Here is an 11,561-nt window from a genome sequence, read left to right as displayed (position 1 = left end):
AGCTCCAGGGATCTTTTTCAAATAGGATGGGGGTGGGGGCACACTGCCTCACACTCCAGCACTTAGTTTGCCCCGATGCATCATAATAAATGCAGTGCATGATAACACTCTCTTCGGTGTCAGGCTTTAGTTTTTCACCCTTGTTGGTGCAGCCCGTGCTGTGTATCTCTGGACACGTGTTTCAGGATAATTGTTGTTCTTCAGTAGAGAGCAATACTTTTTTGGGGGTGCTGGAGATGCTGCCCAAAGTCCTCTCTGGTCTCAGTACCACTCGCTGGGCGCAGGTGAATCAACCAGACCTCGTCAGCTCGTTAGCTCAAGGGAGCCTTTTCAAATAGGATGGGGGTGGGCGCACACTGCCTCACACTCCAGCACTAAGTTTGCCCCGATGCATCATAATAAATGCAGTTCATGATAACACTCTCTTCGGTGTCAGGCTTTAGTTTTTCACCCTTGTTGGTGCAGCCAGTGCTGTGTATCTGTAGACACGTGTTTCAGGATAATTGTGCTTCTTCAGTAGAGAGCAACACTTTTTTGGGGGTGCTGGAGATGCTGCCCAAAGTCTTCTCAGGTCTCAGTACCACTCACTGGCCGCAGGTGCATCAACCAGAGCTCATCAGCTCGTTAGCTCAAGGGAGCCTTTTCAAATAGGATGGTGGTGGGCGCACACTGCCTCACACTCCAGCACTAAGTTTGCCCCGATGCATCATAATAAATGCAGTGCATGATAACACTCTCTCCGGTGTCAGGCTTTAGTTTTTCACCCTTGTTGGTGCAGCCAATGCTGTGTATCTCTAGACACGTGTTTCAGTATAATTGTCCTTCTTCAGTAGAGAGCCACACTTTTTTGTGGGTGCTGGAGATGCTGCCCAAAGCCTTCTCAGGTCTCAGTACCACTCGCTGGGTGCAGGTGCATCAACCAGAGCTCGTCAGCTCGATAGCTCAAGGGAACATTTTCAAATAGGATGGGGTGGGTGCACACTGCCTCACACTCCAGCACTAAGTTTGCCCCGATGCATCATAATACATGCAGTGGATGATAACACTCTTCGGTGTCAGGATTTATTTCTTCACCCTTGTTGATGCAGCCCGTGCTGTGTATCTCTAGACACTTGTTTCGGGATAATTGTCCTTCTTCAGTAGAGAGCAACACTTTTTTGTGAGTGCTGGAGATGCTGCCCAAAGTCTTCTCAGGTCTCAGTACCACTCGCTGGGCGCAGGTGCATCAACCAGAGCTCGTCAGCTCGTTTGCTCAGGGGAGCCTTTTCAAATAGGATGGGGGTGGGCGCACACTGCCTCACACTCCAGCACTAAGTTTGCCCGGATGCATCATAATCAATGCACTGCATGATAACACTCTCTTCGATGTCGGGCTTTAGTTTTTCACCCTTGTTGGTGCAGCCCGTGCTGTGTATCTCTAGACATGTGTTTCAGGATAATTGTCGTTTTTCAGTAGAGAACAACACTTTTTTGGGGGTGCTGGAGATGCCGCCCAAAGTCTTCTAAGGTCTCAGTACCACTCGCTGGGCGCAGGTGCGTCAACCAGAGGTTGTCAGCTCCTTAGCTCAAAGGAGCCTTTTCAAATAGGATGGGGGTGGGCGCACACTGCCTCACACTCCAGCTCTAAATTTGCCCAGATGCATCATAATGAATGCAGTGCATGATAACACTCTCTTCGGTGTCAGGCTTTAGTTTTTCACCCTTGTTGATGCAGCCCATGCTGTGTATCTCTAGACACTTATTTCAGGATAATTGTCCTTCTTCAGTAGAGTGCAACACTTTTCTGGGGGTGCTGGAGATGCTGCCCAAAGTCTTCTCAGGTCTCAGTACCACTCGCTGGACGCAGGTGCATCAACCAGAGCTCGTCAGTTCGTTAGCTCAAGGGAGCCTTTTCAAATAGGATGGGGATGGGCGCACACTGCCTCACACTCCAGCACTAAGTTTGCCCCGATGCATCATAATAAATGCAGTGCATGATAACACTCTCTTCGGTGTCAGGCTTTAGTTTTTCACCCTTGTTGATGCAGCCCGTGCTTGTATCTCTAGACACTTGTTTCAGGATAATTGTCCTTCTTCAGTAGAGAGCAACCCTTTTCTGGGGGTGCTGGAGATGCTGCCCAGAGTCTTCTCAGGTCTCAGTACCACTCTCTGGGAGCAGGTGCATCAACCAGAGCTCATCAGTTCGTTAGCTCAAGGGAGCCTTTTCAAATAGGATGGGGATGGGCGCACACTGCCTCACACTCCAGCACTGTTTGCCCGGATGCATCATAATAAATGCAGTGCACGATAACACTCTCTTCGGTGTCAGGCTTTAGTTTTTCACCCTTGTTGGTGCAGCCAGTCCTGTGTATCTCTAGACACGTGTTTCAGGATAATTGTCCTTTTTCAGTTGAGAGCAAAACTTTTTTGGGGGTGCTGGAGATGCTGCCCAACGTCTTCTCAGGTCTCAGAACCACTCGCTGGGTGCTGGTGCATCAACCAGAGCTCATCAGCTCGTTAGCTCCAGGGATCTTTTTCAAATAGGATGGGGGTGGGGGCACACTGCCTCACACTCCAGCACTAAGTTTGCCCCGATGCATCATAATAAATGCAGTGCATGATAACACTCTCTTCGGTGTCAGGCTTTAGTTTTTCACCCTTGTTGGTGCAGCCCGTGCTGTGTATCTCTGGACACGTGTTTCAGGATAATTGTTGTTCCTCAGTAGAGAACAACACTTTTTTGGGGGTGCTGGAGATGCTGCCCAAAGTCTTCTCAGGTCTAAGTACCACTCGCTGGGCGCAGGTGCATCAACCAGAGCTCGTCAGCTCGTTAGCTCAAGGGAGCCTTTTCAAATAGGATGGGGGTGGGCGCACACTGCCTCACACTCCAGCACTAAGTTTGCCCCGATGCATCATAATAAAAGCAGTGCATGATAACACTCTCTTCGGTGTCAGGCTTCAGTTTTTCACCCTTGTTGGTGCAGCCAATGCTGTGTATCTCTAGACATGTGTTTCAGGATAATTGTCCTTCTTCAATAGAGGTTATCTCAAAACAAAGGTGCCAGGGCTCGAGTTCAGTTCACAACTGCTTTTTATTTAGCAGCTATGTGCCTTCTTTAAATAGATTCCGAAGGTTTGTGTATTCATTCATACATTTCTTTTCAAGTTTCAAATTGTTTACATTTTATACAAACGTCAGAGGTTTAAACATACCTTCAACAGTTGAAACAGTACAAACATAAATCATATATGTGATACTTTGTGAATAACAAATAGTGACATTCATTGATAGTTACACTTAACTATTTAGACAATGGAGCAACTCAATTTGTTACACCTGTACTTATTTTTCTACTAGTCCTAACGACCAAGCGTACATATTTATTGGGACTAGACACATTGGGCCTTGTAACTTTTGCTGAAATCGCCCTATATTCGTGTGTACGGATCCTTTGATCCGAACCATCAAGGTTTAGGTTCCCTTAAAACAGCCGAACAGCCAATGCAGTGCATGATAACACTCTCTTCAGTGTCAGGCTTTAGGTTTTCACCCTTGTTGGTGCAGCCAGTGCTGTGTATCTCTAAACACGTGTTTCAGGATATTTGTCCTTCTTCAATAGAGAGCAACACTTTGTTGTGGGTGCTGTAGATGCTGCCCAAAGTCTTCTCAGGTCTCAGCACCACTCGCTGGGCGCAGGTGCATCAACCAGAACTCGTCAGATCGTTAGCTCAAGGGAGCCTTTCCAAATAGGATGGGGTGGATGCACACTGCCTCACACTCCAGCACTAAGTTTGCCCCGATGCATCATAATAAATGCAGTGCATGATAACTTTCTCTTCGGTGTCAGGTTTAGTTTTTCACCCTTGTTGGTGCAGCCAGTGCTGTGTATCTCTGGACACGTGTTTCAGGATAATTGTTGTTCTTCAGTAGAGAACAACACTTTTTTGGGGGTGCTGGAGATGCTGCCCAAAGTCTTCTCAGGTCTAAGTACCACTCGCTGGGCGCAGGTGCATCAACCAGAGCTCGTCAGCTCGTTAGCTCAAGGGAGCCTTTTCAAATAGGATGGGGGTGGGCGCACACTGCCTCACACTCCAGCACTAAGTTTGCCCCGATGCATCATAATAAAAGCAGTGCATGATAACACTCTCTTCGGTGTCAGGCTTCAGTTTTTCACCCTTGTTGGTGCAGTCAATGCTGTGTATCTCTAGACATGTCTTTCAGGATAATTGTCCTTCTTCAATAGAGGTTATCTCAAAACAAAGGTGCCAGGGCTCGAGTTCAGTTCACAACTGCTTTTTATTTAGCAGCTATGTGCCTTCTTTAAATAGATTCCGAAGGTTTGTGTATTCATTCATACATTTCTTTTCAAGTTTCAAATTGTTTACATTTTATACAAATGTCAGAGGTTTAAACATACCTTCAACAGTTGAAACAGTACAAACATAAATCATATATGTGATACTTTGTGAATAACAAATAGTGACATTCATTGATAGTTACACTTAACTATTTAGACAATGGAGCAACTCAATTTGGTACACCTGTACTTATTTTTCTACTAGCCCTAACGACCAAGCGTACATATTTATTGGGACTAGACACATTGGGCCTTGTAACTTTTGCTGAAATCGCCCTATATTCGTGTGTACGGATCCTTTGATCCGAACCATCAAGGTTTAGGTTCCCTTAAAACAGCCAAACAGCCAATGCAGTGCATGATAACACTCTCTTCAGTGTCAGGCTTTAGGTTTTCACCCTTGTTGGTGCAGCCAGTGCTGTGTATCTCTAGACACGTGTTTCAGGATAATTGTCCTTCTTCAATAGAGAACAACACTTTGTTGTGGGTGCTGTAGATGCTGCCCAAAGTCTTCTCAGGTCTCAGTACCACTTGCTGGGCGCAGGTGCATCAACCAGAACTCGTCAGCTCGTCAGCTCAAGGGAGCCTTTTCAAATAGGATGGGGTGGATGCACACTGCCTCACACTCCAGCACTAAGTTTGCCCCGATGCATCATAATAAATGCAGTGCATGATAACTTTCTCTTCGGTGTCAGGCTTTAGTTTTTCACCCTTGTTGGTGCAGCCAGTGCTGTGTATCTCTAGACACGTGTTTCAGGATAATTGTCCTTCTTCAGTTGAGAGCAAAACTTTTTTAGGGGTGCTGGAGATGCTGCCCAAAGTCTTCTCAGGTCTCAGAACCACTCACTGGGTGCAGGTGCATCAACCAGAGCTCGTCAGCTCGTTAGCTCCAGGGATCTTTTTCAAATAGGATGGGGGTGGGGGCACACTGCCTCACACTCCTGCACTAAGTTTGCCCCGATGCATCATAATAAATGCAGTGCATGATAACACTCTCTTCGGTGTCAGGCTTCAGTTTTTCATCCTTGTTGGTGCAGCCCGTGCTGTGTATCTCTGGACACGTGTTTCAGGATAATTGTTGTTCTTCAGTAGAGAACAACACTTTTGTGGGGGTGCTGGAGATGCTGCCCAAAGTCTTCTCAGGTCTAAGTACCACTCGCTGGGCGCAGGTGCATCAACCAGAGCTCGTCAGCTCGTTAGCTCAAGGGAGCCTTTTCAAATAGGATGGGGGTGGGCGCACACTGCCTCACACTCCAGCACTAAGTTTGCCCCGATGCATCATAATAAAAGCAGTGCATGATAACACTCTCTTCGGTGTCAGGCTTTAGTTTTTCACCCTTGTTGGTGCAGCCAATGCTGTGTATCTCTAGACATGTGTTTCAGGATAATTGTCCTTCTCTTCAATAGAGGTTATATCAAAACAAAGGTGCCAGGGCTCGAGTTCAGTTCACAATTGCTTTTTATTTAGCAGCTATGTGCCTTCTTTAAATAGATTCCGAAGGTTTGTGTATTCATTCATACATTTCTTTTCAAGTTTCAAATTGTTTACATTTTATACAAACGTTAGAGGTTTAAACATACCTTCAACAGTTGAAATAGTACAAACATAAATCATATATGTGATACTTTGTGAATAACAAATAGTGACATTCCTTGATAGTTACACTTAACTATTTAGACAACGGAGCAACTCAATTTGGTACACCTGTACTTATTTTTCTACTAGTCCTAACGACCAAGCGTACATATTTATTGGGACTAGACACATTGGGCCTTGTAACTTTTGCTGAAATCGCCCTATATTCGAGTGTATGGATCCTTTGATCCGAACCATCAACGTTTAGGTTCCCTTAAAACAGCCAATGCAGTGCATGATAACACTCTCTTCGGTGTCAGGCTTTAGGTTTTCACCCTTGTTGGTGCAGCCAGTGCTGTGTATCTCTAGACACGTGTTTCAGGATAATTGTCCTTCTTCAATAGAGAGCAACACTTTGTTGTGGGTGCTGTAGATGCTGCCCAAAGTCTTCTCAGGTCTCAGTACCACTTGCTGGGCGCAGGTGCATCAACCAGAACTCGTCAGCTCGTCAGCTCAAGGGAGCCTTTTCAAATAGGATGGGGTGGATGCACACTGCCTCACACTCCAGCACTAAGTTTGCCCCGATGCATCATAATAAATGCAGTGCATGATAACACTCTCTCGGGTGTCAGGCTTTAGTTTTTCACCCTTGTTGGTGCAGCCAATGCTGTGTATCTCTAGACACATGTTTCAGTGTAATTGTCCTTCTTCAGTAGAGAGCCACACTTTTTTGTGGGTGCTGGAGATGCTGCCCAAAGTCTTCTCAGGTCTAAGTACCACTCGCTGGGCGCAGGTGCATCAACCAGAGCTCGTCAGCTCGTTAGCTCAAGGGAGCCTTTTCAAATAGGATGGGGGTGGGCGCACACTGCCTCACACTCCAGCACTAAGTTTGCCCCGATGCATCATAATAAAAGCAGTGCATGATAACACTCTCTTCGGTGTCAGGCTTCAGTTTTTCACCCTTGTTGGTGCAGTCAATGCTGTGTATCTCTAGACATGTCTTTCAGGATAATTGTCCTTCTTCAATAGAGGTTATCTCAAAACAAAGGTGCCAGGGCTCGAGTTCAGTTCACAACTGCTTTTTATTTAGCAGCTATGTGCCTTCTTTAAATAGATTCCGAAGGTTTGTGTATTCATTCATACATTTCTTTTCAAGTTTCAAATTGTTTACATTTTATACAAATGTCAGAGGTTTAAACATACCTTCAACAGTTGAAACAGTACAAACATAAATCATATATGTGATACTTTGTGAATAACAAATAGTGACATTCATTGATAGTTACACTTAACTATTTAGACAATGGAGCAACTCAATTTGGTACACCTGTACTTATTTTTCTACTAGCCCTAACGACCAAGCGTACATATTTATTGGGACTAGACACATTGGGCCTTGTAACTTTTGCTGAAATCGCCCTATATTCGTGTGTACGGATCCTTTGATCCGAACCATCAAGGTTTAGGTTCCCTTAAAACAGCCAAACAGCCAATGCAGTGCATGATAACACTCTCTTCAGTGTCAGGCTTTAGGTTTTCACCCTTGTTGGTGCAGCCAGTGCTGTGTATCTCTAGACACGTGTTTCAGGATAATTGTCCTTCTTCAATAGAGAACAACACTTTGTTGTGGGTGCTGTAGATGCTGCCCAAAGTCTTCTCAGGTCTCAGTACCACTTGCTGGGCGCAGGTGCATCAACCAGAACTCGTCAGCTCGTCAGCTCAAGGGAGCCTTTTCAAATAGGATGGGGTGGATGCACACTGCCTCACACTCCAGCACTAAGTTTGCCCCGATGCATCATAATAAATGCAGTGCATGATAACTTTCTCTTCGGTGTCAGGCTTTAGTTTTTCACCCTTGTTGGTGCAGCCAGTGCTGTGTATCTCTAGACACGTGTTTCAGGATAATTGTCCTTCTTCAGTTGAGAGCAAAACTTTTTTAGGGGTGCTGGAGATGCTGCCCAAAGTCTTCTCAGGTCTCAGAACCACTCACTGGGTGCAGGTGCATCAACCAGAGCTCGTCAGCTCGTTAGCTCCAGGGATCTTTTTCAAATAGGATGGGGGTGGGGGCACACTGCCTCACACTCCTGCACTAAGTTTGCCCCGATGCATCATAATAAATGCAGTGCATGATAACACTCTCTTCGGTGTCAGGCTTCAGTTTTTCATCCTTGTTGGTGCAGCCCGTGCTGTGTATCTCTGGACACGTGTTTCAGGATAATTGTTGTTCTTCAGTAGAGAACAACACTTTTTTGGGGGTGCTGGAGATGCTGCCCAAAGTCTTCTCAGGTCTAAGTACCACTCGCTGGGCGCAGGTGCATCAACCAGAGCTCGTCAGCTCGTTAGCTCAAGGGAGCCTTTTCAAATAGGATGGGGGTGGGCGCACACTGCCTCACACTCCAGCACTAAGTTTGCCCCGATGCATCATAATAAAAGCAGTGCATGATAACACTCTCTTCGGTGTCAGGCTTTAGTTTTTCACCCTTGTTGGTGCAGCCAATGCTGTGTATCTCTAGACATGTGTTTCAGGATAATTGTCCTTCTCTTCAATAGAGGTTATATCAAAACAAAGGTGCCAGGGCTCGAGTTCAGTTCACAATTGCTTTTTATTTAGCAGCTATGTGCCTTCTTTAAATAGATTCCGAAGGTTTGTGTATTCATTCATACATTTCTTTTCAAGTTTCAAATTGTTTACATTTTATACAAACGTTAGAGGTTTAAACATACCTTCAACAGTTGAAATAGTACAAACATAAATCATATATGTGATACTTTGTGAATAACAAATAGTGACATTCCTTGATAGTTACACTTAACTATTTAGACAACGGAGCAACTCAATTTGGTACACCTGTACTTATTTTTCTACTAGTCCTAACGACCAAGCGTACATATTTATTGGGACTAGACACATTGGGCCTTGTAACTTTTGCTGAAATCGCCCTATATTCGAGTGTATGGATCCTTTGATCCGAACCATCAACGTTTAGGTTCCCTTAAAACAGCCAATGCAGTGCATGATAACACTCTCTTCGGTGTCAGGCTTTAGGTTTTCACCCTTGTTGGTGCAGCCAGTGCTGTGTATCTCTAGACACGTGTTTCAGGATAATTGTCCTTCTTCAATAGAGAGCAACACTTTGTTGTGGGTGCTGTAGATGCTGCCCAAAGTCTTCTCAGGTCTCAGTACCACTTGCTGGGCGCAGGTGCATCAACCAGAACTCGTCAGCTCGTCAGCTCAAGGGAGCCTTTTCAAATAGGATGGGGTGGATGCACACTGCCTCACACTCCAGCACTAAGTTTGCCCCGATGCATCATAATAAATGCAGTGCATGATAACACTCTCTCGGGTGTCAGGCTTTAGTTTTTCACCCTTGTTGGTGCAGCCAATGCTGTGTATCTCTAGACACATGTTTCAGTGTAATTGTCCTTCTTCAGTAGAGAGCCACACTTTTTTGTGGGTGCTGGAGATGCTGCCCAAAGCCTTCCCAGGTCTCAGTACCACTCGCTGGGCGCAGGTGCATCAACCAGAGCTCGTCCGCTCGTTAGCTCAAGGGAACCTTTTCAAATAGGATGGGGTGGGTGCACACTGCCTCACACTCCAGCACTAAGTTTGCCCCGATGCATCATAATAAATGCAGTGCATGATAACACTCTCTTCGGTGTCAGGCTTTAGTTTTTTACCCTTGTTGATGCAGCCCGTGCTGTGTATCTCTAGACACGTGTTTCAGTATAATTGTCCTTCTTCAGTAGAGAGCCACACTCTTTTGTGGGTGCTGGAGATGCTGCCCAAAGCCTTCTCAGGTCTCAGTATCACTCGCTGAGCGCAGGTGCATCAACCAGAGCTCGTCAGCTCGTTAGCTCAAGGGAACCTTTTCAAATAGGATGGGGTGGGTGCACACTGCCTCACACTCCAGCACTGTTTGCCCCGATGCATCATAATAAATGCAGTGCATGATAACACTCTCTTCGGTGTCAGGCTTTAGTTTTTCACCCTTGTTGATGCAGCCCGTGCTGTGTATCTCTAGACACTTGTTTCAGGATAATTGTCCTTCTTCAGTAGAGAGCAACACTTTTCTGGGGGTGCTGGAGATGCTGCCCAGAATCTTCTCAGGTCTCAGTACCACTCGCTGGGCGCAGCAGGTGCATCAACCAGAGCTCGTCAGCTCATTTGCTATGGGGAGCCTTTTCAAATAGGATGGGGTGGGCGCACACTGCCTCACACTCCAGCACTGTTTGCCCCGATGCATGATAATAAATGCAGTGCATGATAACACTCTCTTCGGTGTCAGGCTTTAGTTTTTTACTCTTGTTGGTGCAGACAATGCTGTGTATCTCTAGACACGTGTTTCAGGATAATTTTCCTTCTTCAGTAGAGAGCAACACTTTTTTGTGAGTGCTGGAGATGCTGCCCAAAGTCTTCTCAGGTCTCAGTACCACTCGCTGGGCGCAGGTGCATCAACCAGAGCTCGTCAGCTCGTTTGCTCCAGGGAGCCTTTTCAAATAGGATGGGGGTGGGCGCACACTGCCTCACACTCCAGCACTAAGTTTGCCCGGATGCATCATAATAAATGCAGTGCATGATAACATTCTCTTCGGTGTCAGGCTTTAGGTTTTCACCCTTGTTGGTGCAGCCAGTGCTGTGTATCTCTAGACACGTGTTTCAGGATAATTGTCCTTCTTCAGTAGAGAGCAACACTTTTTTGTGGGTGCTGGAGATGCTGCCCAAAGTCTTCTCAGGTCTCAGTACTACTCGCTGGGCGCAGGTGCATCAACCAGAGCTCGTCAGCTCGTTAGCTCAAGGGAGCCTTTTCAAATAGGATGGGGGTGGGCGCACACTGCCTCACACTTCAGCACTAAGTTTGCCCCGATGCATCATAATCAATGCAGTGCATGATAACACTCTCTTCGATGTCGGGCTTTAGTTTTTTACCCTTGTTGGTGCAGCCCGTGCTGTGTATCTCTAGAAATGTGTTTCAGGATAATAGTCGTTCTTCAGTAGAGAACAACACTTCTTTGGGGGTGCTGGAGATGCTGCCCAAAGTCTTCTAAGGTCTCAGTCCACTCGCTGGGCGCAGGTGCATCAACCAGAGGTTGTCAGCTCGTTAGCTCAAAGGAGCCTTTTCAAATAGGATGGGGTGGGCGCACACTGCCTCACACTCCAGCACTAAGTTTGCCCTGATGCATCATAATAAATGCAGTGCATGCTAACACTATCTACGGTGTCAGGCTTTAGTTTTTTACCCTTGTTGGTGCAGCCAGTGCTGTGTATCTCTAGACACGTGTTTCAGGATAATTGTCCTTCTTCAGTAGAGAGCAACACTTTTTTGTGGGTGCTGGAGATGCTGCCCAAAGTCTTCTCAGGTCTCAGTACCACTCGCTGGGCGCAGGTGCATCAACCAGAGCTCGTCAGCTCGTTAGCGAAAGGGAGCCTTTTCATATAGGATGGGGTGGGCGCCCACTGCCTCACACTCCAGCACTAAATTTGCCCCGATGCATCATAATAAATGCAGTGCATGATAACACTCTCTTCGGTGTCGGGCTTTAGTTTTTCACCCTTGTTGATGCAGCCCATGCTGTGTATCTCTAGACACTTGTTTCAGGATAATTGTCCTTCTTCAGTAGAGTGCAACACTTTTCTGGGGGTGCTGGAG

Source organism: Lissotriton vulgaris, chromosome 5 (genome assembly GCF_964263255.1).
Source record: "Lissotriton vulgaris chromosome 5, aLisVul1.2, whole genome shotgun sequence".
NCBI classification, from domain to species: Eukaryota; Metazoa; Chordata; class Amphibia; order Caudata; family Salamandridae; genus Lissotriton; species Lissotriton vulgaris.
The sequence above is the reverse complement of the archived record's forward strand: the minus strand, read 5'-3'. Positions refer to the sequence as shown.